Source organism: Rhinolophus sinicus, chromosome 3 (genome assembly GCF_057876585.1).
Source record: "Rhinolophus sinicus isolate RSI-liver-muscle chromosome 3, RSI-T2T, whole genome shotgun sequence".
NCBI lineage: Eukaryota > Metazoa > Chordata > Mammalia > Chiroptera > Rhinolophidae > Rhinolophus > Rhinolophus sinicus.
Window position 1 is genome coordinate 176,157,850 of NC_142503.1, and position 26,552 is coordinate 176,184,401.

At 40.8% G+C, this 26,552-nt stretch overlaps 1 protein-coding gene across 8 annotated transcripts in view; it reads left to right on the plus strand.

Annotated features, from left to right (window-relative positions):
• The first annotated feature begins 4,995 nt into the window (after positions 1–4,995).
• The window catches only part of RGS6 (regulator of G protein signaling 6), a 466,453-nt gene continuing 444,896 nt past the window's right edge, over positions 4,996–26,552 (plus strand). For all 8 annotated transcript variants that reach the window (XM_019733353.3, XM_019733355.3, XM_019733349.3 and 5 more), the window contains exon 1: positions 4,996–5,923. The gene's annotated coding sequence lies outside the window, so the exon portion shown is untranslated. The remainder of the gene's footprint in view (positions 5,924–26,552) is intronic.

Consider the following 26,552-nt stretch of genomic DNA (forward strand, 5'->3'; position numbering starts at 1 on the left):
CTGTTTCTGAAAGGTTTACCCTAGATATGTCACCCTCTTCAAGTCTCTGCTCAAATATAACCTTATCAGAAAGGACTTCTATAACCCCTTGCTCTAAAATAATATTCCAGCTTTATTTTTCTTTATGACATTTATTATTTTCTGACAATATATTTATTTGATTCTTTCTCCCTTCTTCTCTTCCATTTTGTAGAATAGTATTTTGTTTTGTAAAATAGTGCTTTGTATTCCAATTTTGTACATGGCATATTCTTAGCACATATAAATAGTGCCTGTTATACAGTATGATATATAGTAAGAACTCAATAAATATTTATTGAATGAATTAATAAACTCCCCGAACTGTCCTAAGCAGTTATACTCTTTAAGAAATAAATCATAAAAGCCTTATAACTTTCAAAATATTCTGTGATCGTAAAATTTTTTAAAAATCTGGGGAATAATTTTAGACTTACAAAAGTTGCAATGATAGTTCAGAGTATTCCCACACACCCTTCACCCAGCTTCCCCTGATGTTAACATCTTACATCATGGTTCATTTGTCAAAGCTAAGAAATTAACACAGGAGCAATACTGTTGACTGAACTACAGACTTCATTTGGATATCATTGGCTTTCCACTGCTGTCCCTTTTGTGTTCCAGAACCAGTCCCCGATACCACATTGCATTTAGTTATTGTGTTTCCTTAGTCTTCTCTGATCTGTGTCAGTTTCTCATTCTCTCTTTGTTTGTCATGACCTTGACAGTTTTGAACAGCCCCAGTCAGGTATTTTGTAGAATGTACCATGCTATTGTTATTTGTTTGCCACAGAGGTCAATGTGATGGGAAGCCAAGAAAATGGAAACTGAAAGCCCATTGAAAATTTGGCTAGAGCTCACCTGCTCTAAGTACCTATGTGAATGAGTTCCTGATCCCACAATCAGGAGATTGTGGGGAACTAAGGAGGTCAGGAGAACGGGGATTAGGAGTTAAGAAGCTCATTTTCAAACAAAAACTCATAGACACAGACAACAGTTTAGTGGTCACCAGAGGGGGAGGAGGGATGGTAGGAGAGGATAAAGGGGGTCAAATACCCTCACATGATGATGGAAGGAGAACGGACTCTGAGTGGTGAGCACACAATGTGATATATAGATGATGGATTCTAGAAATGTACACTTGAAACCTATGTAATTTTACTAACCATTGTCACTCCAATGAATTTAATTTAAAAAAAGAAGCTCTTTTTCAGACGACCCTAGCTGATTTTCCATCAAGTCTCATTGGTGATAACCCTACAACATGGCCGCAGAAATGGAACTACCATGATTAGCTTAGTCTAATGAAGGTCCACTCTGGTGGAAGTGGTAACAGGTCCTCTTCCCTGAGTCATGGCTGTCAGGAAGGGGAGAAGCCAGCAAAGAAAGGGGGAGTCGAGGGCAGGTCAGGGTAGGGAATAGGTTTGGTAGACAGCAAACAGTATCTGTTACAGAGTCTGTTTATATATTCTGTGTATCAGTAACGTTCAAATGGGTCATAGCCTCCAAGGAGAATAGCATATCAGAAGTGTGCTGCTTATCAAAAGATGGCTGGTATGGATAAATAAATTGTAGTATATCTATACAACGAAACACTACTCAGCACTAAAAATGGACTGCTGATACATGCAACATCATGAATGAATCTCAAGGCATTAAGCCAAGTAAAAGAAGCCTGACAAATGACTGTGTACTGCATGATTCCATTTATATGACATTCTAGAAAAGGCAAAACCATAGAGACAGCAAGCAGATCATGGTGGCCAGGAGCTGAGGATGAAGGGAGGTGACTGGATACAAAGGGCCATGAGGTAACTTTATGGGATGATAAAAATATTCTGCAGATTAAAGAGAAAACTGCTATTGGTTTTTGGGTGATGGTGTGAAAAGGGGACAAAAGGGCCTTGCAGGAAAGTTCATTTTGAGCATGGGGTACAGGTCTGTTGTCTTGAGAAACAGGGTAATCTGCCCAGGACTTGGTTTGGCACAGATTTCATTTCTGTGTTCTTTAGAATATCAGTGCCGAGTTGGTGAGCACAAAACTCTGCAGAGGGCTGAGAATACCCTGTGAGCTGAGCTCTGGTTCTTAAATACCTGCAAAAGGCCTTAAATTAATTAAAAGATGGTTCTCCTGAAGAAGAAAGCTTTGCCATGTTTTCCAGAGGGTGCTATGTGTTTCCTTTCAGTGTTCTTATTTTGGGGGGCTACCTGTGGTCTTATACATCTGGGACTTTTATACAGTTTGTAACAGACAGATTTTGCCTCAGTAAAGGATCCTTCTTGTTGAAATACAGCTTTAACTATTTATCATGGTTCTAGCCAAATATGCCTATAACTGATTATGGAAAACTGTGAGAACCCCAGCATCTAACAGGAGGGGGATGGGGCAGGGGTGAGGAACAGATATTTTTTGTTGAGGGGACCTGTGCAACGCTTCAAGTCGTATCACACAAGCAGCTGCCTATTCTGTGACAGTTCTGACCACAGGATCTTGAAGGGTGACGACTGAAATAGTGCCTAAAAGGTCATCTGATGAAGAAGCTTGGTCCAAACAATTGGTGTGGAGAGAATCCCAAGGTTATTTTGTGGCTGGTGTAGGTTTTAAAACAAACTTATTGTTGATGGAAATTTTCTCCCACATGCATTAGTTACACATGTACATATCCCTGCATCCTGATTATTAAGCGCTGGGACTTTGTAAATATGCATTCCACTCTGACATAACATTACTTCTGAGTTTCAAAACATGACCATTCCAGCACCATGATATAAACATAACCATTGCCAAATACATGATTTTCAACACCACAGATCAAGTGCTAAACTGTCATCATCTTGGAAAGAGAAAAATCCACTTCACGTTGTAGTCAGCTTGCCTGTCATGGTTCCCTCCTGAGAAGGAGATTATGCAATTAGTAGTAACTGAAATGCTGGGCATTCTATGAACAAAGCACCCCAGAGGTTGTCGGTTGGTCACAAATTTTTGGAGGAGGTTATTGAGATGATGTGACTGCCTGTTGACACCTCTCCTCCAGTGGGACCCAGGCAATCAGAGGCTCCTCACCTCTCCCCGGTGCTTGGAAGGTGCTTGGAATGTACTTCAGCCCACTGTTCCAAAGACGCAGCCTTGAGAGAATAAGGTATCATTGAGACCATCTGTGACTGAACCCAGGCAAGGCCTCCATACACACCTGGTGGACAGGTGCTGAGAGCTACTCGTCTTGCTGCCGCTGAAGACGAGCCTCATATGTAAGTTCCCTTGCTAGTTAAACCTGCCACCTACCAATCTGGAGTGGTCTGCCTCTTTCTTTGGTCTCTTTGCCCTCCATGTACAGGCACCAGTTTGCGAACCAACATAAATTTTTGTTCAAAAGCAGTTTCTGGGGGTCCCATCACTAGACATTTCAATTCAACAGGTATGAGATGGGGCTCAAGAATCTTTATTGCTATGTTTTAATAAGTACCTCACATGAGGCAGATACCGTGGCTTTTGAGCCACCCTTTGAGAATGACCCTTTTCTAAAATATCTAACCAGGAAATTTATTTTCTTTCAGGATTTAACGGGAGGCAGTATTGATCTATTGCTTTTAGGCTTTCTCAGTGGACAGAGCTAGGAACTATATCAATGTATATACACACATACACATGTACATATATTTTTCTACTGATCTACCTAAATTAGAAATCATTTCATATCATCACTTCTAATATAAAGCCACATCACCGGATTTTTCTAATCTCTTCCCTTCTTAAATCTGTAATTTTCTTCTCGAACTGTGTGAAACTTGCCTCCCAATCTCCTTAATATGCTCAGTTCACCAGTATGTAGACCAATTTGTTGGCCATGCCAGCAAAAAGTGTGGCTTGTCTTTAAGTTACTTTTATTATTATAGATATTATACAAAAATTATATTTATAAAAATTATATATCAAAATATATTGTCACAGAATAGGCATGTATGTGTGTATGACATATATACACATGTTATATATATGTAATCAAATATTTTATATGAAATCAAATAGTAAATCAAATATTTTCCATATATTTAAGAAGTTATACATAACATATATTAGAAATCCCATATAATACATAAAATATATTAATATAAATAAATATATATAAATATCTGATTTCATGTTTTCCCCCAGCTTCATTACAATATGATTGACATATAACATGAAGTTTAAGTTATGCTATGTGATGATTTGAGATATGTACATGTTGCAAAACGATCACCACAATAAAATTAGAGAGAGAGAGAGAGAGAGACAGAGAGAGAGACACAGAGAATAGCATTTAAGATTTACTCCTCATACATTTCTAGTGCTTAGCAGAGGGTCTAACACAAGGCAGGTACTAATTGTTGCTTATTGGATGAAAGAACAAATACATCCATTAATCAGTATAGAATGTGGGAAACGAAATGTATGTGGGAAAGGAGACCTTAAATTTCAACCTTTGCACCCACACGGATGAAGACAGTTCAGGTCGTCCATCCTTGGAAGTTATTTTATTTCAACTCTACCTCCCCTTCCCACGCATGAGACAACGCAATTTAAGAATAAATCTTGAATTTGTTCTTGATATTGATAGCATTGATATTACACACCAATCCTATGGTCACCATTCAGCACCAACAATCTCGTTTTATTTCCACCTGCAGCTTCCTGAATCTGTAAGTACATATCAAATTTCAAAGCTCCCACATGAAAGAATATCGTCAGTTTAAGTTACCCTTTCTCATTTTCTGTCTTCAGCTTTTTTCTTCTTTCCCCAAGAATATTTGCAGAGTTAATTTTTCGTGAAAGTTCTTTTGTGGTGTTTCCGATAAGAATAATCACAAAACACTCCAAATACAGAACGTGGTGTAAATGTTGAATCAATAAAAATGACGAGGTTGGAAACAATACCCCTGACGATCGCAGTGGCCCGTTTCAATTTAGAGGGCGCCAGTTACACACGTCAGCAAGAGATTCAAAAGCTACCGCGTAAAGCAGTCGGAACCAGGAATCCCTAAGACAACCCTGACGCCCCCGAAGTTTCCAGACGCAGCCAGCTCTCGGAATTGATGGAAACAGCCTTCGCATCGCTGAGCCAATCTGCCAGATTTTTTCGGCGGCAGCTAAAGTGCCAGAAATTTCCAGGTTTTCTCTTTCTCGGGCAAATCCCCGCGCGCACCTTCAGCGGGGCTGAGAACAGGTGAGCCGGGAGGCGGCGCCGTTGGGAGGCGCTCAGCTGCCTCGGGCCCGCCCCGGCCGCTGCCCCGCCCGGCTTCTGGCCGCTCGGGTCCCGCGCAGGTGCCGGCGCCCAGGTACGCGCGGCGCCGCCTGCAACGCCGCTCCACACCCGACAGCGGGCGCCGCTGCAGCAGCTCCTAGCGGCGGAGCTGAGCGGCTTCGCGAGTTGGGGCAGCCCCTGCGCTCTGCCCTGCTCCGCGGAGACAGCTCCTCCTGGACGCCGGCTTTTCCACAGCGGCGGGAGTGGACGGGCACAGAGTCGGCGGACCGACCTCCGTAGACCCCGCCGGCCGGGGGCAGGGAGAGGCGGGCGAGGGACGAGCGCCCGGCAGCGCGGAGAGCGGGGCGGGCGCCGAGCGCGCTGGAGACAGCCGAGCGCCCCGCGCCCTGGCACCATGCTACCCGCCGCGCCTCCTCGCCGGCCCCGGGCTTCGCTCTCGGCTCGCTGAGCCCCCGCGCTTCCCACCGCGGAAACTCGAGAAGACAAGGCGAGAGCTCGGAGAGCAGCTCGGAGACTGACCCAGACGTCCCCGCTGCCCCCAAGAGGCTGCCGGTCCCCGTTCCCTGGGCTTCTCTAGCTTTACCATGAACCTGGAGCAAGCTTGGCTTTAGGACAAATTCCGAAGCCGGAGACGGAGTCACGGCAATTCTTTGGTTGCTAAGGTAATTGTAATTGTGACAAAAACGGGAAAGAAACAAATGGGAAAGATGTTTTTAAACGGCATGCCCCCCACCCCTCAATTCATGTGTGTTGATGTCATTTCATCTCCTGGGTGTGGATGCTGGTCCGTTTCAGATGCGTGACAGGTGTCGGGGTGTGTGTGTGTGTGTGTGTGTGTGTGTGTGTGTGTAGTTTGGGACTGTAGAGGCACGAGCTTACATAAGTGGTAATGCAAGCTGGTGTGTGGACTTGTGTGGGATGGGTGCAGGTCTGCACAGAAATCATGTTCCCGGGCTTCTGGGTGTGAAGCGCTCACCGACTGGGACGAGCGTGCAAAGGGTACGTGCTTTTAGGGACTTCCAGTCTTCCTGTGATTTGGAGATCGCAGGTGGGGCAGCTTTACCTCCAAGGCAGACCTTCATTAACTTTTTCTCTAAATAAGCTCGCCCATTTGTGGTTTGGAGGAAAAGAACGCGAGTGGCGAGGGCGTGGGTGATGAGGTCTGTTTTGGGGACCTGCGGCAGGAAAGGGAACGGAGGTATTCTCTCTGAGAGGATGACAACGAAACTGATTGCCTGACGAGACCGTGTTTACAGTTACTGTCAGGCTGCGTAAAAAGTGGCCAGAGAGACAAGGGAAAGTAACCCAGAAGATTTAATTTTGTTTAGAATGAAAGCTGCTGTATTTCATTTTTTTAAATTTTGTTGGAGTAGGAAGGAATGTTCTTTCTTGTTGAGAGGAGTAGCATTTCCATGCTACAAACTGAAGGTGTTTTGGGTCTTATTGTTGGCTTAGAATTGTTCCCTCAGCATTTATCAATGTCTAGGAGCTGATCTGCAGGTAGATTCTAATCAATACCTTTTAGCAGCGTAAAACTGCCAAACTAAGCAGTGCTAGGTAAAGCCTAACATTGGACCCTTTTCTCACTAGAGGGGGATGGAAGTGGAAGAATAAGAACTGGGCTTATAAGTGTCTGAATGGAGTTAGAGACTGAACTACAAGTCTGCGTGTTTTGTTAAAAAGTGGTAGACAGAAAGGAAACTATTAGGTCCAACTTAGTATGTTAGCAAGGTTTTATATATCAAGTTTCATAGGCAGATGGGTAATTATATGGAGTGGACACGGGAGTTGGTGAGAAACTTTCTGTGAGTTGCATATTCTTTATGTTATTTATTCCTATTCTTCTTATTTATTAATTTTGCAATGGATGGGACTACCCTGTGAAAGAAAGTAAGTTGAGGACTGAGGGAAATTTGAGAGACTCTTTGGAGGTACACCTTTGTGAGCAAAAGCATGCATGCTGAACAGAAAAACCATGACAAATTCTTTCTGAGTCCTCTGATACTACTGTTCAGCTAAACTGTTGTGTAAATATGGTAATCTTATGGGATATGCCATAAGTGTCTATATAAATATATCTACCCTCAATAACTTGATCTTTTCTGAAAGAGTCTGTAAATTCTAGAAATGTCAGCTATTGTGAGGTATTTTGATGATGTAGGTAGCCCCTGGTATTTCCTTTTTCGCATTCATTCCTTTGGTTCTTAACTTTCCCATCTCCTTTAAGAAACCTTAATTAACATTCACTGATAATACATTGCTGAGCGTTTCAGTAAAATAATGCTGGTTTTCTTCAAGCGACATGTTTTTTCTTATCAAGTGAAACATTGCAACAGTGCTTTGGTGGCAGAAATGTCTCTTTAAATGAGTCAGTTATTTACTTACTTATGAGTGCTTTGTGGAATAAGTTAGCCAACATAGATATTTTTTAAGAGAGAAAACATTTCTTGAGAAAGAAAGTTTTTAATTGAAGTATCGTTAACACGCAATTTTATATTGGTTCCAGGTGTCAATATGCTTTGACATTTGTATGTACGGTGCTATGCTCGCTATGTCTAGTTACTCTCTAAGAGGTATTTAGGATAATAAAATGTGCCAGTAATTTTGGATGTTTTGTCCACAGGGAGAGAATTTTATATAAAAGTAGGATCATTCTGTTTCTTATTTCTCTGATATTCTCCTATGCATTTTATCCCCTGCACTGCTAAGACTTTGCCAGAAGTTGCTGAACATTCTGTTCTGTGCCAGGGGTTAAACATCAGGGAGATACAAGTAAGGAGCTATGTGTCACGCCAACATTTTTCCAAAGGGATGTGCTCAGAGGTTTCAGTACTGGGATTAATTTTTCCTTTAGCCTCTCAGTTAGCTTGTCTTAATTCATAATGCTTTGAACCTAGGAAAGCATTTAACCTCTTCATTGTCAGTGCCAACTGGAAGGAATATATTTACCAAATTTCATCTTCAATGTAACATATGGCATGATATAAGTGATTACTACATACCACGTTTCCCCCCAAATAAGACCTAGCTGGACAATCAGTTCTAATGCGTCTTTTGGAGCAAAAATTAATATAAGACCAGGTCTTAATTTACTATAAGATATATAATTTATATAATATATAATTTATATAATATAAGTTAGCTTAAGCTAAATCTGGTTGTTCTGACATTTGATGAGAATGATCTTTGTTTGAAGTGGGCTTTTTCAAACACAGATGACTGGGGTCACCCGCAGCGTTTCTGACTCAGTTGGTCTAGAGCAGGGCCTGAAAATTGACATTTCTAACCAGTCCCGAGATGCTGCTGACTGTGCTGGTCTGAGGACCACACTGAGAACTAGGTGGTAAGATCCTTGGGGGCAGAAACACTGTTTCACTTCTTCACATGCATCTGTTCCATGCTCAGCAACATACCTGCCAGTAGATGTTAAGTTGGTTGAATCAATGCCGGCTTTTTCAATGGGGAAAAAGCTTTCCGAAGTACTCAAGAGAAAAGAGATAATCACCCAGAATTTGGAACCAGTAAGTCTGTAATAAGAGTAATAAGAAGTCATGAAACCCAGTTCTTCAAACTGCAAGGAAAGCAAGAATACCCACAAGTAGGCAGTTAAAGTAAACATTAAACCTAATGAGTTACATTAAGTAACAACTCAGAGCACCTGCTTGAGATGTTACAAACCACCAAGCTTATCACATGCTTCACTGTTGCCTTCCTGAGACTTGTAAGAGGCAATTCATTTTCTACCACATAGGAGTTCCAATAAGAGGAGGGGGAGGAAATTCACTACTAATTACGCTAACTATCAAAGCCGCAGGTAAGGAAAGCAATAGTCCAGACTCACCGCCCACACACACCCAAAAGACAGAACAATGCTCCTTAGAGCACCACGACCGTTCTGGGGGATAGGCCCACATTTTATGACTAAGGGATCTAAGAGAAGAGGGCTCTGAGGGCGTGTATTTGATAGCTAGGAGATTCCAGCCGGCTGAAATGCCCCACTTTTTGGTCATTCTTGTGTGGCTACTTTGTGATTAGAAAATGAATCGTTTCTTTCTACTTAGGTGTTATAAACATAGGCTACAGCTATTTTTATGTATGGAAACTTTTTAAAAAATGTGTCAATATTTGAATATGAGCAAAGTAGATATTCACGTAACTGAAGCTACTCAGCTGAGCTGTGGTGGAGACTGGCTGTCTGGGCTTTTCTAAATGCTTGGGTAAAACCATCGAAGGAAAAGCTATCTTTACGTCTTTGCATGTTTGCGTTCCCTTATTCACTAGTGTCTGCCCTCCCCAAGAGGCTGGGAGGAAGTGCATTTCAAAGCCTCCTGAGATGAGAGTATCCTGCGTGAATGTTAACTGGTGGTGGCACCTCATTGCAAGTACCAGGGGCACCTGGATTGCACTCACTGAGACCCGGCCAGCCCCGAGCCCAGACCGAGGATTGTGATGGGTGGCTCTTAAAGTAGCAAAACTGGCATCTTAAACCCCATTAATTGTGTGGCTGAACCTCAATTTCCTCATCTGTAAAAAGGGAATAAAAATATACCCCTTGAGTCCATGTGGCTGCAAGGAGGAAACAGAGGAAACCCAGGGACTGGAGACTGACCCTGCAACACCGCGCTTCGTGTTTTCTAATGATATTGGTAATGAGTTGTTGGTTTGCAGCATCTGGAATTCCTGGAGGAAATCTGAAACTGGTGTCTGTACATGGAGGATAGGAGACACCGAGGAAAGAGGCAGACCACTCCAGATTGGTAGGTGGCAGGTTTAAGAAGCAAGAGGACTTACATGCGAGGCTTGTCTTGGGCCGACCACAAGATGAGTAGATTTCCACACCTACCCACCAGAATCTTCAAAGTTTATGTAGAGGCCTTAATGGGGTTCAGTCATATATACTGTCCAGATGGTCTCAACAACACCTTGTTCTCTCAAGGCTGTGTCCTTGAAAATGGCTCCCACTGTGGAAACAGTGGGCAGAACATACATTCCAAGGACAGGAGAGGGCGTGAGGAGCCTCCAATTGCACAGGTCCAGCTTGCGGGTTAACTGGTGGTCACACCCTCTCAATGACCTTCTCCAACAGGAATCAGTTGGGAAATAAGAATTTCGGGATAATGGTTCCCCTCTTTTTTTTTTTTTCTGTTCCTGAGGACTTGCTACATCAGCCTAGCATTTAGTCCCTGGAGAATCCTGCTCCATAGTTTTAACTTGGGATTTGAGGCGGTCTAGGAAGCAAATAGGCCAGACACTGAGTGGAGAGGGTGGTGTAAGAAAGGTCTTCCTTTTGGGAGCTACAGCTGAATCTGTTTCCTTAAGTGCAAAGGCCGTTAATCACCAGCAGGAAGAGAAGTGAAGCAGGGACTGCTGCTACATGAATATCTCTTGTGCCAGACTGACCCACGCCCGGAGCGAGGCCATGTGTTACTTTGTATCCTCAGGATTTCTTATAGTGCTTGGCCCATGGTAGGAGTTTGCTGAACATTTGCTGAATTATTGATTTTCAGAGTGACAACTATGGGTGGGTGAAAATGGGAGGAAGAATGGACTAATACTGGTGTGGATGCGTGCACTGGTGTGGATGCGTGCACTGGTGTGGCTGTAGGTGCATGGGTAACTCCACATGCAGGTACGTGGACTGGTGAGTTGTGGATGCAAGGGTCACATGGTTACAACCGGCATTCTTACTGTTTGCTTGACTTTGCTTGGCTAGATCCACCTCAGATATAGTGAGGCCCTAGTCCTATTTTGTAATTATACATTACTCTTTGTTCTCCTAATGGGCGATGGTCTGTGTTATTTTTTTTTTTCTAAATCATATTATCCTCCCCCAGCACAAAGCCACACATATAGTAAATGCTTGAGAAAAAATGGGTTTCCTAAACAAAATTTGCCCAGCCTACAAAGCTGTAGATCTGTCATATAGCAGTGAACTGATCTTGATAAAATAATCAGTTGTAAAGCTTTTTGTAGATCAAAACCTTTTATCAAGAACTAGATGGTATGACTCCCATTTTACCGATTAAGAAACCAAAGGTAAAAATGAGATTCAGCCACTTGATCAAGGTCAGATAGTTATTAAGTAGAGAAACCAACACTTAAACTCAGCTCTTATCTGACCCCCAAAGTCCTGCGTCTCTCTGATGTATCAGAAGATGGGGGATAGACAGAGACCCTTGAGATCATCATTTCAGTTGTTTTGGACGTGATTGAAATAAATAGAAAATTAACAATCAAGGTTGTTCAGTGAAGGTTTAGAAAAAGAATGTGTGGAATTTTATAAGTCAGATTAGGAAGCAAATAGATGACGAAGACAGTAAGTACAGGTCAGTTCAGAGAGAGCATTGCATAACCAGATCTGGAAGAGACAGGCTTTGGGAAATACGTACACATTTCCTAGGTGAAGAGAGGAATAACAGCAAGCTTTTCAGGTGAGAGGTAATGATAATAACCGGTTGTTAAACCAATTGTTTGCTTTCAGAGTACGAACCCATTATTCTTGAAACATGCGGCCCCCTCACCCGTTTTTGTTAGAGACATGGGTACCAAATAACACTTTCCTTTTTTTTTCCCCTAAAAGCAAAGCAGCCACCCGCGTGTGATGATGAGTGCCATGTGGCACTGAATCCCAGGATTAGGAAGATTAGGGACAGGCGAGAACTGTGTTAAAGCAAAGGTGTGGCTGCTCAGAGGGCCCTGATGTTGCCGTCCATTTTTAATATTCGCAACTGACTTCAATTAGAAAAGTGTTGTGTAGCTCACACTGACCAATCCAAACCCAACACTTGTTTGAGCTGGCTGGGTTTTTTTCTGTCTGTGACCTCTCTAGAAGAAAGACAATAACTTTTTAAAATGTCCAGTGTATGTTTCTCTTCAGCTGCTATGTGAGTGCCACTGTGTCACATTCCAAACCAAAGGAGGAAGAGGCCATTATATGATCTGGTGACCATACATTCTAAAACAAAGACTGATTCAGCTGCTGGTCAAAGTAGAAAGGATTCATCCACAGAGAAAGCATTTATTGATTATATTTTAGATTTCTTTTTTTGAGTTGGGGGAGGGCACTTTAATTTTCAGAATGACAGGTAGTTTAGGGGCTTAGCTGCTGGTTTCTGCCCATTGCCAGGGGTATGTGACATTTGACAAAGTAGGTGAACACTATTGATCTACAATCTCCCCAGGTGCAGAAGAGGGCTACAAAATTATGATTGCTTTGAGGGTGTTACTGAAAGAGTGTTCTGGAAATCTATGGTTTAGTCAACTCCTTGTCTGGGCATGGGGCGGGGGGTTCTTATCTAAATCACCTAGTGGTCTAAGGTCTCCACTGCTCTTCCCTGGTCCTTGCCTATATGTCCACATTGGTAGAAGTCCCACTACTAAAGACCCTCTTCTAGGTGATGATTATCAGATATGGCTGTTTTCCAGAAGTTTAACATCCTGTGGGGGAAAAAGATGGAGAAACAGAATATGGTAATACAGGCACATCTAAGTGGAATGAAGGAGGGGTTAGTTCCCTCTGAGAGATTTCATTGAAGAGGTTGAGTGGATGAGTTGGACCTTGGAGGGCCAATGAGTTTGGGGCCTGCGGAAATGAGGGCAGGGGACAGAGGTGGCAAGAGTGTTCTTGAGGCATTTCATTGTAAGTAAAAGGATAGAGGTGACAAAGTGTGCAAAGAATTTTTAATATTCCTCTCCTGAGAGTCAGGTCCTTAAAAACCTTTCAGGCAGGAGAAGTCTGTTGATGAACTTAAAACTGAGGGAGAAACAGGGATAGGCGAAATGTATGTTGCAAGCAAAACTGTTTAATATTTACATTTACCAAAAGTAAAACGGGAAAACGAAGTTGATTATAAATGACATTTACCTCACCTTTTGTTGGTAATAGTGGATGTGCCACAATGAATGTCTAGTTACTTCGTACTGTTTTCCAGGAAATCACTTACCTGCAGTGAAATGCTTGTAAGTGGTTTTGCTATATTATAGTCAACGCACAATTCCCATGCAAATGAGCATTTCCTCCATTGTGTGAGGCTCTCTGTCCAGACGCGCAATGCCTTTTAGACTTTCCGACTGAGAGGTTGACCCTTGATGCCCGATCTTCTGTGGCTCGAGGATAACGTGAATAAATCTTGGGATAAACTTTATATAACTTGCTTGGCATGACTGATTAGGAAGTTCTCAGATATCTCACCCCAATGCATAGGATATTTAACTTCATGCCAAAGCATATGCTGTCAATTCCAGGTTTTCATTTCTTTGGCTTTCTTTAGCTTTCAAAAGATTCTCTGCAAGAACCACTTTCCCTGCCTGCCATCTGCCTTACAACCCCTTCCCCCACTTCAAAAAATCTGTTTCTAATCCCTAGTTTCTTAAAATTTCTAATTATCCTTAACAGGAGTGACCAGTTGGCTATCAAAAATATATTTGGAAGTAGATTGGTTTAAGTTGAACTTTGCTTATGGGGAATTGGTGGTGGGAGAAAGTTTCCTGTGGTTGAGACTGCTCATGCTGTTAGTTATATGAAGATGAACAGTGATAGACAAGACTAGAAATGCAAATTACACCATTCTATTGAGGGGCTTGAATGCCGCATATACATGATGATGGTGATGATGATAATGGTGACAAAAAAAACAAAACTGAACTAAAGCAAAATTGAAACCAACTCAAACAAAAAGGAATGCATCTGACTCATATACCTAGGAACTCAGGCATGGCTAGATTCAGGACTTAAGTGATATTGTCACCACTTTTACTAGATACCTCATTGTCTTGGCTTTCCTTTCTGTGACACTAAGGAAAAAGTTGATGGTCCTCACTATCCTTTCCCTTACTTCCCTTCAACATAGCCCCTCACAGGGAAGGGGTCTTCTTTCTTCCAGCGTCCTTATCTCAGGCAAGGGAAGGACCTGAATTGGTCCCGATTAGAGTCACAGTCTACCTTAATCCAATGAATGTGTCCAGTGATACAGCATATTCTAGTCAGGATAGTGTACAGGCCCATCCTTCCCTATCAGAAGAAGAAATCGGAGAGCCAAAAACTAAAATGGGCAACAGGAAACAGGAACTGCCCCAATCTTCTAAACTGGCTAAAGGGCTTTGGGTTTTATTTGTTGAGCAGTGGAAAGTTATTAAGAACCAATGCAGAGTAATTCAACCACTCTGAGAGTTCTGAGATATTTTATAAGAGTTGGAAGACTTTCATTATCCAAAATAAAGCTTTTGGGTAATGTGAGGCATTCCTTCAATGGTATAGTTCTAATTTTGTTTCACTTCTATGACAGCTCATTCAGCGATTATTGCTGCTGGTCTGTATGGACTGCACAAGCATTGAGTGAGTGTATACAGTGGTGACAGACATGACCTATTGCTCCTGCACCATCCTTGCCTCCATATGCCTGCAATTGCATCATGTTTTGCCTTGCTCTACCTAATATGGCTCAAGTGCCGTCTTGAGAACCAGAGATGCTATATCCTTCTTCCAGAATATTTGCACTATTCTTTTTTAAACTTACAATTCTGTTGTATATCATATTTACATAAAAGTACATGGATCATTGCTCAATGAATTTTGAAACACTAAATACATCCATGTTATCTCCCCAAGATCAAGAGATAGAATATTATATTTCCCCAGAAACTACCTCACGCACCCAGGAACTACGCACCCTTTTTCCCCAGTGGTAACCACTAAGCTGATATGGTCTCATGTTGAAATATATATAGAATTATATGGGTATATTCTTTTTTTGTGGCTTCTTATGCAGAACATTGAGAGGATTCATCCATGTTGTGATGCATAACAGACGTTTATTCATTTTTATTACTGAATAGCAATCCACTTTGTATTGTTTCACAAACTGTTCATTCATCTACTGTTGACAGGCGTTTGGGACATTTCCAGTTTAGGGCTACGATGAATAATGCTGCTATAAACCTTTTTGTATGTGTTTTTTGGTTCATATGTGAACGCATTTCTGTTTGGTATATACCTAAGACTGGATTGCTGGGACATGGGGTGCATATGTTCAACTTTAGAGGGTCTTACAAAAGGTTTTCTAAGTGGTTATATCAGTTTATACTGCTATCATCATTTTATGAGTGTTTCAGTTTCTCTACACACTTCTCAACACTTGGGATTGTCAAACTTTTGAATTGTAGCCATTATGGTGGGTGTGTAGTGGTGTCTCTTCTGGTTTCAATTTGCTCTAGTGACTAATGATGTGCCTTTTTAATATGTTTTTTTTTTTTTTTTGTCACTTTTGTTTAATCTTTTGTAGTCCCTATTCAAGTTTATTGGCTATTTTTCAACTGGATTGTCCATTTTTTTCTTATTGATTTGTAATTTTCTTTTTTTAATACAAATATTTTTACCAGCCGTATGTATTTAAAATATCTTTTCCTATTCTGTGGCATGCCATTTGACTCTCTTTTGATGAATAGGAGATCGTGCTTTTAATGTAATATCCAATTTATCATTTTCTTCCCTTATGGTTATTTTTCCTGTGATTGCTCAAGAAATTTTTGCCTACTCTAAGGTCATAAAACTATTCCCCCAATTTTTAGAAGCCCTCTTGTTTTGCCTTTTTAGGTAAAAAAATCCACCTGAGGTTGATTTTTATCTATGGCACGAGGAGGATATGCATATTTATTTTGTTTTCCATATGTAATTAACTCAGCACTAGTTATTGAAAAATCTCCTCTCTTCCACTGCTTTGAAATGTCACCATTGTTATAAATCAGGTGATCATTTATACGTGGGTCTCTCTTTGCTTTCTAGCCCCTTTCATTGTTCAATTTGCCTATTCTTATACTGATACCACGCTGTCTTAATTAATATAGCTTAATAATAAGTCTTCATATCCAGGAGTGTATGTCCTCCAGCTATGTTCTTATTTAAGAATAGCTTGGTTATTCTTAGCCATTTGCAATACTATATGAATTTTAAAATCATCTTTTGATGGGATTTTGATTGGGACTATATTAAATCTCTAACCCAAATTGGGAGTAAATTAGTTTTAGAATGTTGACTATTTAAATTCATTAATATAGTATATCCCTTCATTTATTTAGATCTTTCATTTCTGCTGCTGTTTTGTATCTCTCTATGTTGTAAACATATGTACATCTTTCTTTATACATATTCCTAGTATTTGAAGTTATTTTATGATATTATAAATTATATCTTTAAAATAATTTTTTTTTTATTGGGGAATATTGGGGCACAGTGTGTTTCTTCAGGGCCCATCAGCTCCAAGTTGTTGTCCTTCAATCTAGTTGTGGAGGGCGCAGCTCACTGGCCCATGTGGGAATCAAACCGGCAACCCTGTTGTTCAGAGCTCACGCTCTAACCAACTGAGCCATCTGGGCGCCCTAAATTATACCTTTTGGGAACATCATTTTCTAGTTGTTTGTTGTGAATATATACAATTGATTTTTATATATTGATGTCGTATCTGGTGAGTTTGCTAAATTCACTTATTAATGCTAATAGTTCTCTGTAAATTATTATAGTTTTTCCATGTATACAGTCAAGTTACCAGCAAAACTTTTTACTTTTTCCTTTGCAGTCATTGTGACTTTTTATTTCTTTTTCTTTATTTCTTGCGGGTTGCATTGGCTGAGATCTCTAATATAATGGTGAATAGGAATGGTCCTAGTGGGCATCCTTGTCTCATTCAGAATCTCATCATAATCATAATCATAAAGTAAAAGTGAGAAAGATTTCAAAGTGTGACTATTAAATATTATAATTGCTGTCTTTTACAAATATCCTTCATCAGATTAAACAAGTTCCTTTAATATTCAAAATTTTCTAAGAGTATTTTCATGAATCGATGTTGAATTTGACCAAATGCTTAAAGCAATAGTTATGTGAAATGTCCAGCTCGCCTCCTTTCCCCCCTTTTCTCTTGGATCTGGCCCCATAGGTCCTCATTGCCTTGGGAGCTCTCCTTTTGAAAAAATTGTATCCAGATTTTCCAGTTGTTCTCGAGGGTTGTTCTGTCGTAATGTAGTTCCTCATTGTAGGAAGTGGTCCATTCTAATTATACTATGTTTGTCTTCCAGTTGTATAGTATGAGTAAAACTGTAACAAACCCTCAGAAACCTATTAAATTGTTATATCTTTGACCTGTTATATATTGTTTCTCCTTGATGAGCTTTAGGAATAAATATTTCTTTTGTTAAGTCTTCCTATCACCAGAAAAGGAAAAACTATTGCTGTTCCAAGTGTGTGCATTATGGAGTCACAGAAGAGATGCACCCGATATTTAAATGCCTACTTTTAGTGTAAAAAAGATACTGATTTTACCTGTTCTTTAAAAAATGAAAAAGAAAACAACAAAATTCCAAGGACTAAAACTGACATTCTTTTTTTAAAAACAGCCAATAGGAGTGCTTTTCTTCTCGGGTCCCCTGGGAACACATCATCCCCCCTCTCTCTCTCTTAGTCATCCCCTTTTTGTGTATAAAAATTGGCAAAGCTTCTCTGTCACTCCTACTTCTTCTCTTGCAGTCATGTAATCTTTCGTGTGAAATAAGAGAATAATAAAATGTTACTTCTGCACTCCCTAGAGTCAGAAGTATTAGTCAGTAGTATTAGACACTATAATCTTAGAACCCATACTCATAAAATGTAAGTCCTCTCGTGACGGGAGAGGCATTTCAGATCTCAAGACCCAAATTCTAATGTGGCTCTATTACTAACTAGCAAGATGACATTAGAATATAACTTGATCTCTCCAGGCCTTAGTTTCATCCTCTGAAAAATTAAGTAATTGGGCTTGTTCAAGGAACACAACATTTTTTTTTTTTTTTTTTATAAGGAGGGTGCAGCTCACAGTGGCCCATGTGGGTATCGAATCAGTGACATTGGTGCTACCAGCCCCACGGTTAGCATCAACTCAGCTAACCAGCCACCCCAAACACAACATTTTGTATATAAAGGATCAAATAGTAAAGATTTCGAGCTTTGTATGCTATATGGTCTCTCTTGCAATTATTCAACTCTTCTGTTGTAGCATAAAAGCAGACAATAAGTAAACAAATGGGCATTTATAAAACTTTATGGACACAGAAATTTCATTTTTATACAATGTTCATGTGTTATTAAAATATTATTCTTCTTTTAACTTTCTTTAACCATCTAAAAATATAAGAACCATTCCTAGCTCACAGACCATACAAAAACAGGCAGCAAGTTAGTAGATTTGTTCCACAGGCCCTAGTTTGAACTAGCTGATGGTCAAGGACTATTCCAGAACTCTATGTTAGACATTGATATTCTAGGCTTTTTAAAATTATTTTCTCTGTCCCATGAACATTGTTCAACAGACTCTTATTTCTTTCTCTTATATCAATTAAGAACAAGAAAATAAAAGATTTTATTTTCGCTTTATTTCTTTTGCTCTTTAATCTGGTAAACCCAAGTTTCTGACCTACCGTGTTTCCCCTAAAATAAGACCTGGCTGGACAATCAGCTCTAATGTGTCTTTTGGAGCAAAAATTAATATAGGACCCGATCTTATATTACATTATATAAGACTGAGTCTTATAGGAAAATAAGATTGGGTATTATATTATATTATATTATATTATATTATATTATATTATATTAGACCTGGTCTTATATTAATTTTTGCTCCAAAAGACATATTAGAGCTGCTTGTCTGGCTAGGTCTTATTTTCGGTGAAACAAGGTATATAATTTTCCTGTACCTGAAGAACTTGTTTTACCATTTCTTGTAGGGCAAGTTTGCTAGTGAACTTGTTCAGTTTTTGTTTGTCTGAGAAAGTGTTTTCCTTTCACCTTTGAAGGATAATTTCACTAGATATAGAATTCTAGGCTGGTGGGTTTTTTTCTTTCAACGTTTTAAGTATTTCACACCACCATCTTGCTTGCGTGGTTTCTGATGAGAAGCCCTCTGTAATTGTTATCCTTTTTCTTCTATAGGTAAGGTTTTTTCCTCTGATTTCTTTCAAGATTTTCTCTTTGATTTTCTGCAGTTTGAATATGATATAGGCTAGTGTTTTTTTTTAACCATTTGGTGCTTTCTGATCTTCCTGGATCTGTGGTTTGGTGTCTGTCATTAACTTTGGAAAGCTCTCAGTCATTATTCCTTCAAATATTTCTTTTCCCTTTTCTCTTTCTTTTCCTCTTAGTATTCCAATCATACTTATGTTACATCCTTTGATATTATACCATAGTTCTTGGATGTTCTGTTCCATTAAAAAAATTGTTTCTCTCTCTCTCTCTCTCTCTCTCTCTCTCTCTCTCTCTCTCTCTTTCACTTTTGGAAGTTTCTACTGACCTTCACTCAAGTTTACTGATTCTTTCTTTGGCTATTTTGAGTCTACCAATGAGTCCATTAAAGGCATTCTTAATTTCTTACAGTGTTTTTGACTTCTAGCATTTCCCCTTTTAAGGAGTTTCTTTTTTAAAAGAGTTTCTGTCTCTCTGTTTTCATGACCATCAACTTTTTCCATTAGAACCTATAAAATATTTAATCATAGTTATTTTGAATTTCCTTTATGATAATTTCAACACCTATATCATATCTGAGTCTGGTTCTGATGATTGCTTGTATCTTCAGAGTGTGTTTTTCTCCTTGTGTCTTAGCACCCCTTGTAATTTTTTGTTTAAAGCCAAACATGATGTGTCAGGTAATAGAAGCTGAGGTAACTAGACCTTTAGTGTGTGAGGTTGTCTTTAATTTGGCTAGCAGTCGGGCTGTTCTTAATGTTTGCTGTAGCTGTAGATGCCAGAAGCTTCCAATTCCCCTGTTTTAGTCTCCTCTGTTGACTTCAAGTTTCCTTAAGTACTCCTCAGGGAGTTGTGTTTTGGAGGTCTTTTTGCTGTAATTCACTGTTATTATACTAGAGCCCTGTTAGTGTGGTAGTAGGGTGTAAGTGAGGAGAAATATTCTATAACCTGCCAATTAAGAGCAAAAATGGAGCAACTTTTCTTTAGTAAATTCGGCAACACTTCTTCTATTGCAGTAGGAGAGGAGATCGAGAACATGGTGGTTTAGGTGAGGGTGACCCAAGATGAGAGACTTGCCTGCTGCTGGCTTCCATGTCTTCATTGGAGTTTAAAGTGAGCCCATCAATTGAGACTGTGTGTAAAGTTTGAACAAGGAGAAGATATGAGATAGCCAGTTCAGAAAGGAAGAAACCAAACTTGGTGGGAAAACATGTTAGACTTGGAGGGCAGTATTCACTAACTCATTAGTCAGCCTGTTTGTGTGATTTCTTCACCCCCCCACCCCGCCCCACCATTGCCAAAGTGTTCACTTGCTTGTATATGAGATTGGATATTTCGATATTGTGTGGATATTGTATGGTAGATATTCAGGTTCTCTCAGTGTTGGAGTTTTTCCAGGAAATATGACACAGAAAGGGGAGATCCGGATATTTACAAGGCAGTGATTGAGTGATTATATGAGTGATGGAGCCAGTGAGAGAAGAAAAAAACATAAAGATGTTATAGGTTGAGATAGATTGAATGTACACCTGAAACTAAGAAAGAGAGAAAGAAAGAAAAAAGAAAGACATTGAGCATCTAAATAAGTTTGAAGAATGTTTGCAGTGAATGTAGAATAAATGAGCTGGAAAGAAGGAAGGAGGACAGAGTGGGGGATTTGAGTTGGCACAGGTACTGATGATAATGAGGTGCAGCTTGGGGCCCGTGAGACCATGGCTTGGGCCGAGGGATGGAGGAAAAGGGTTCAGGTGAGGAAATAAAAGAACAGAGAAACCAATTTTTTAGATAGCTTTTTGATTTTGATGTTAGAGTCACTGAGGTTGACTAAGGGATGGAGAAACCTCTGAGAACTGGAGCTCGAGTATTCAGGAAATGAAAGGGCATTCGAGGTTTGACAATTAAGTTCACAATCTCATCCTACAAAAAGTGCTACATACCTCGTTGCTGAATATCACTATGGTCACCTTCAAAGTACTCCCCTTGGGAAGCTATGCACCAATGCCAGTGCCTAGTCCACCCTTCAAAGCAATTTCGGAACTCTTTTTCTGGAATGGCCATCAGAGCTGTCGTCGTATTACCCTTGATGTCCTGAATGTCATCAAAATGTCTCTCTTTCAATATTTCCTTTATCTTAGGGTAAAGAAAGAAGTCATTGGGGGCCAGATCAGGTGAGTAGGGAGGGTGTTCCAATACAGTTATTTGTTTACTGGCTAAAAACTCCCTCACTGACAGTGCCATGTGAGCTGGTGCATTGTCGTGATGCAAAAGCCATGAATTGTTGGCAAAAAGTTCAGGTCATTTTCGTCTAAATTTTTTGTACACGCTTTTCAGCACTTCCAAATAGTAAACTTTGTTAACTGTTTGTCCAGATGGTACAAATTCATAATGAATAATCCCTCTGATATAAAAAAAGTTTAGCAACATCGTTTTGATTCTTGATTTGGACTGACAAAATATTTTTGGTCGTGGAGAATTGGCTTACTTCCACTGTACACTTTGATGCTTTGTTTCAGGGCTGCATTGGTACACCCATGTTTCATCACCAGTGATAATATGGCCCAAAACATCGTCCTGCCTCTCCAAAAGGTCTTGGCAAACTTCTACTGTCTTTTGCTTTTGGTCATTGGTGAGCTCCTTCAGGACCATTTTCGCACACACCTTTCTCATGCCAAGATTTTCAGTTAAGATTTTCATGACTGTTTCTCTGTCAATGTTTAATTGGTCTGCTATGCTTCTCACAGTCAGTCGATGATTTTGACACACAATTCGATGAATTTTTGCAATGTTTTCATCAGTTCTGCTTGTTACTGTCTGCCCTGACCTCTCTTCATCAGTGATGTGTTCTCTTTCCTCAGAAAAGTGTTTAATCCTTTTGTACACTGCCGTTTTCTTCATGGCACTATCCCCATAAACTTATACTGACATGTCCCTGATTTCACTTCCATTCTTGCCACGTTTAACAAGAAATTTAATGTTTGTTGTTTGCTCTAATTCAAGCTCAGGTATTCTTGTGATGGCATACAAAAACACGCAACAACAATAATGAACGCCACTCACCAAGACACCACCACAGGTCGACATGAACACAGCTGAGACACTGATACGTCAAGATTATGAAACCTTACTGAGCTGTTTATACAGTGCTGCCAATATAAGCGTGTGGTGGCAAGTTCACGAACTTAATTGTCAGACCTCATAAGCAGGAGGGAGGTGGGATACAGCAGTGAGGATACGTAGAAAGTGGCATAGCCAAGTGCTCTGAGTGTCCCAACAACAGGGATCTGGGTAGGAAGATTAGAGGGAAATCATTTGAAGCAGCAATGGACAGCCAGGAGGATGCTTCCCTCATTTCCTAGTCTTGAGATATATATATGGGGTGAGGACCAGGGGGCTATGGAGGAATATCCTTGGTGGAAGCCAGGTTTCCATTAAGGTCCCACAGGGCAAAGCTCAGAGAGGAGGTAGAAGGACATAATGGGCAAACTGTTTACAAAAGAAGAGTTCAAAAGGCAAGAAGAGTTGGTGGGGAGTCAATAGTGTCTGGGGGTGTCCAGACCAGTGTGAAGTTCAGAGAGCTCTGGTAAGAGAAGCTGCCTGGGAGGACCTGAGTTTCATGAAGCGATTGTATTAACGGGATTGGGAGGCTTATCACATGGCCAAGCACATTCTGTTATGTGAAGAACTTTCTACTTCTCCCTCCCAGCTTAATTTTTAGGATACTGTTTAATATAGGGAATGCAAAGTATTTTTCTTCATAAATTCCTTTGGTAGTTTAATTTGTTTAGGCTGTCAGGCAGCTGTAGCAACCCAGAGAGGCTTGTATTTATTTATACGTATGTCTTAAGATAGGAGTGGTATGGGGAAGTCAACTTCACTGATGCGGTAGGAAGTAGGAAGGGACCGCAAAATAGTTGAGGACCTACTGTGTACCAGTTCTACTATGTACCAGTAGTGCCTACTACTAAGTACGTTAGTATATATAGATACTAAGTATTTTATATTTAGGTGTGTACTTAAATTTTGTGTATTTATACAATTTTGTTTCAAATACGTTATGTAGGTAATTTCACTGGAGACCAACACTGACACGTTGGAAAGTCTGTGGGCATCAGAATCAGCCCTGCATTTGAATTTTAGTTTCTTGGCTGACAAGCTGTGCTGCTTTGGGCAAGTGACCTGTGTTCTGGAGCTCAACTTTCTCACCTGTAGAGTGTGAACAGTAACATCCACTTGTTACAGTTGCTGTGAAGCACTTATTCTGATGAGCAGGCAAGGAAGGCTAAGAAGCACCCAGACAGCGTGGTTAGCATTTGTTCCATTTTTTAGATGAGGAAACCAAGTCTCAGAGAGGCTAAATTAGCATTGCAGTAAGTTGCTCATAGTCACACAGAACTTAAGTAGCATGGCCAGGATTGAGAGCCAGTTGTTTGACCCTATGACCCTTGCTTTATCTGTGACAGTGAGTTTTTGCCTAAATACAAGGGAAGTTAGAGGAGCCCCACCTCAGCATGGCTGCCCAACAGTAGTCAACATGGGAAAGGATGGAGGGATCAGGTGAAGAGAAGAAGGCAGGCTCCATGGAATCTAGGTCAGTGGTTCCCAAACTTGCCTGTGCTTCCAAATCACGGGGAATGTTTACATTCCAAATCTCCAGGGACCACCCTCAGCCAACTGGATGAGACTTTCTGGAGCATGGGAACCAGGAACCTGTATCTTTAGAATTTCCCCCAGCTGATACTGAGGCCGGTAGTCTAGTTCAGGTTCTTGAATCAACTTTTGGGAACCACTGAATCCTAACTGCAATCCTGAAATGATCAAATAATTATATCCAAGGAAAGCACTGGGTGCCCCAAATTGGCCGCTGGGGGTTGAGCTCTGTTACCTTGCTTTAAAATCTTTGGTGTATTACCTGAAACAGACACTCAATTTGTCATTGAACATCTGAACTTTGAGTATATAGGAAACGTCAAGTTGGCAGACTGCTATGATAGAAAGAGTTATTTGTTCTTTATAGCTGTTTTCTTCCTTCTTCCCCCTTGAGATTCCTGCCCACTCAGTCAGACTAGAACTATATAAACAAGCTTGTACTACTGAGCTAGCAAACATCTTGTAAATTTTTTTCGGAAGTGCTTAACATTGCTGATGTCAGAAAAAAATCCATTGAGTTTTAATGGGCTGAGGCAAACACCGTGAACTTGACATATTATGGTGGAGAGGCTATGACATCAACAGAAATTCTTATTTGGCAGCATAAATATTTAGACTATATTACAGTCCACATTTGATTACCTCTCCAACAAGACACTTCCCTGAATAAGGTTTTGAGAGCTGGGCACTGAGTGGCAGCACGACGTCTTATGGCTTTTAGCTGCATGGGACGACGTCAGTGGTGTTGCAGTGTGATGGGAGTGGTCGGCTTCTTAGTGGGCATCGTGGTCACGTGAGGAGTGGGTGAACAGCTGGCGACCTCCATTCTGAGATGCACCAAGTCAGAACACCGGAGGGGCTGGGAGAGGCTTCTCCAGTGAATCTGGGGTGAGCGGAATTTCACTTGGCCAGACACTGGTGGAGAACAAGACTGCTGATCAGTTGCTACATTCATTCTGTGCCAGGAAATTTGCATGACTTATTTGATTCCCTCTTCAAAAGCAAGCCTGCAAAGTAAAGGGTTGTCATCTTCCTGGTGAAGAGCTGGAAATTGAGGGTAGGAGAGTCAATTGCCAAAGGCCACACAATAATCTTAGTGTGGCCAGACCTGAGATGCGATTCCCCATCTGACTTCAAAGCCCCTTCATTTTCCACATATTGGATTTTTCCTGCCTGCTCTGTTCAGCATTGTTAACTGCTGGACCCCAGGCTTTTCTTGCTCCAGAGTGGTTGGCATTACAAAGGAAAACAGCTGGCATTTGTTGTAACTGCAAGCTACAAAAGCAGTGTAAGTTCAGAGTAAATTGCCGTCCCAATTTTCAAAAGATTTACTAATCAGAGATTGAGTCATAGATGCTCAATTGTTCTGCTATTCATAGGGTGTCTCCTCTCTATACTTTCCACCCTCCCACATATTCCTTCTTACCTAAGTTACTTATGGATTCCTAAAGTGGATTCCAGAATTCAGGGCGGGCCCATATAAACGCTAGGGAAAATCCTCATGTGTCATTTCATGCGTAGGTCTTTGTTGATAAAGACCTTTCTTTGCTGGGCAGTTTTAATGGCTTGTTAACTAGATGAATGTTTCAGAAAGGGTATACTGCGTTTTGGTGGAATCTTATCAGTTCTGTCATTCATTAAAATATATTTGAGTACCTACTATGTGCCAGGCCCTGTTCTAGGTGCCATGGATAGAGGATGAACCCAGCTGACAAAGTCTCTGTCCAGGAAGAACTGGATTTCTCATAGAGGAGACTCCTGATAAACAAGTAAACCAAGTTATATTAATCCAGATAGGTGTGAATCCCTGTTCTTTCACTCTCCACATTTGGCTATTCTCACATTTAATCTCCTTGAGATCAGATCATCTTCATGTTTTTTTGTCTTCAGTGTCTACACTTTTGAGGCTTCAGATGTCCATGCCTGTGTTGTCATCTAGGCTCGTAGGGCTCCACCGGCCTGTCCCAGACTCCTGTTCATCCTTCTGCTTTGATCTCAGTTGCCACCTCCTCCTGCTTTGTGTTGTCATAACTGGACACCCACACATTACCATGTCTTGCTTTTGTGGACACTCCTGGACTCTGAACGCTTAAATGAGAGCATCTGTGTCTGACGTATCTTTATATCTCCAGGGCTTAGCATGAAGCTTTGTGAAAGGATGGTCAATGTGTTTGCTCCCAGAATAAATGTTGAGTCCTATGGCACCTAGTGGTGGGTGGTGGTATTACAGGAACTGCCGCAAGGGAAGGGACACATGTCTGGGAGGAAGGAAATGCTTAACCCTACCAGTTCTGTGCTTCTTTGAGAAATTCAGCTCGAGCACTGTAATGAATAGAGGAATTGGGCTAGGATATAGGCAGTGATGATGGAAGAGAGGTGGCATGGGACATTCTGGCGAGTCTTTGAAGGAAAGTTAGAAATTGGTTCTGAATTCTAGGTCAGAGCTGGAGGGAACACTAAGGATGCTGAGTTGTATACTAAAGTCCAGTTGGGGTCCAGAGAAACTGTGGCTTGACCTGGTCCCAACAGCTAGTTAGTTGCAGATCAGATCGGGGAACCAGGCTTCCCAGTTCAGAAAGCTTCCTGTTTGCTCGGACTGTGGTTTGTGACCGATAAGGAAACAAGCACAAAGAACTTAAGTAAGTTGTCCCAGACCACAC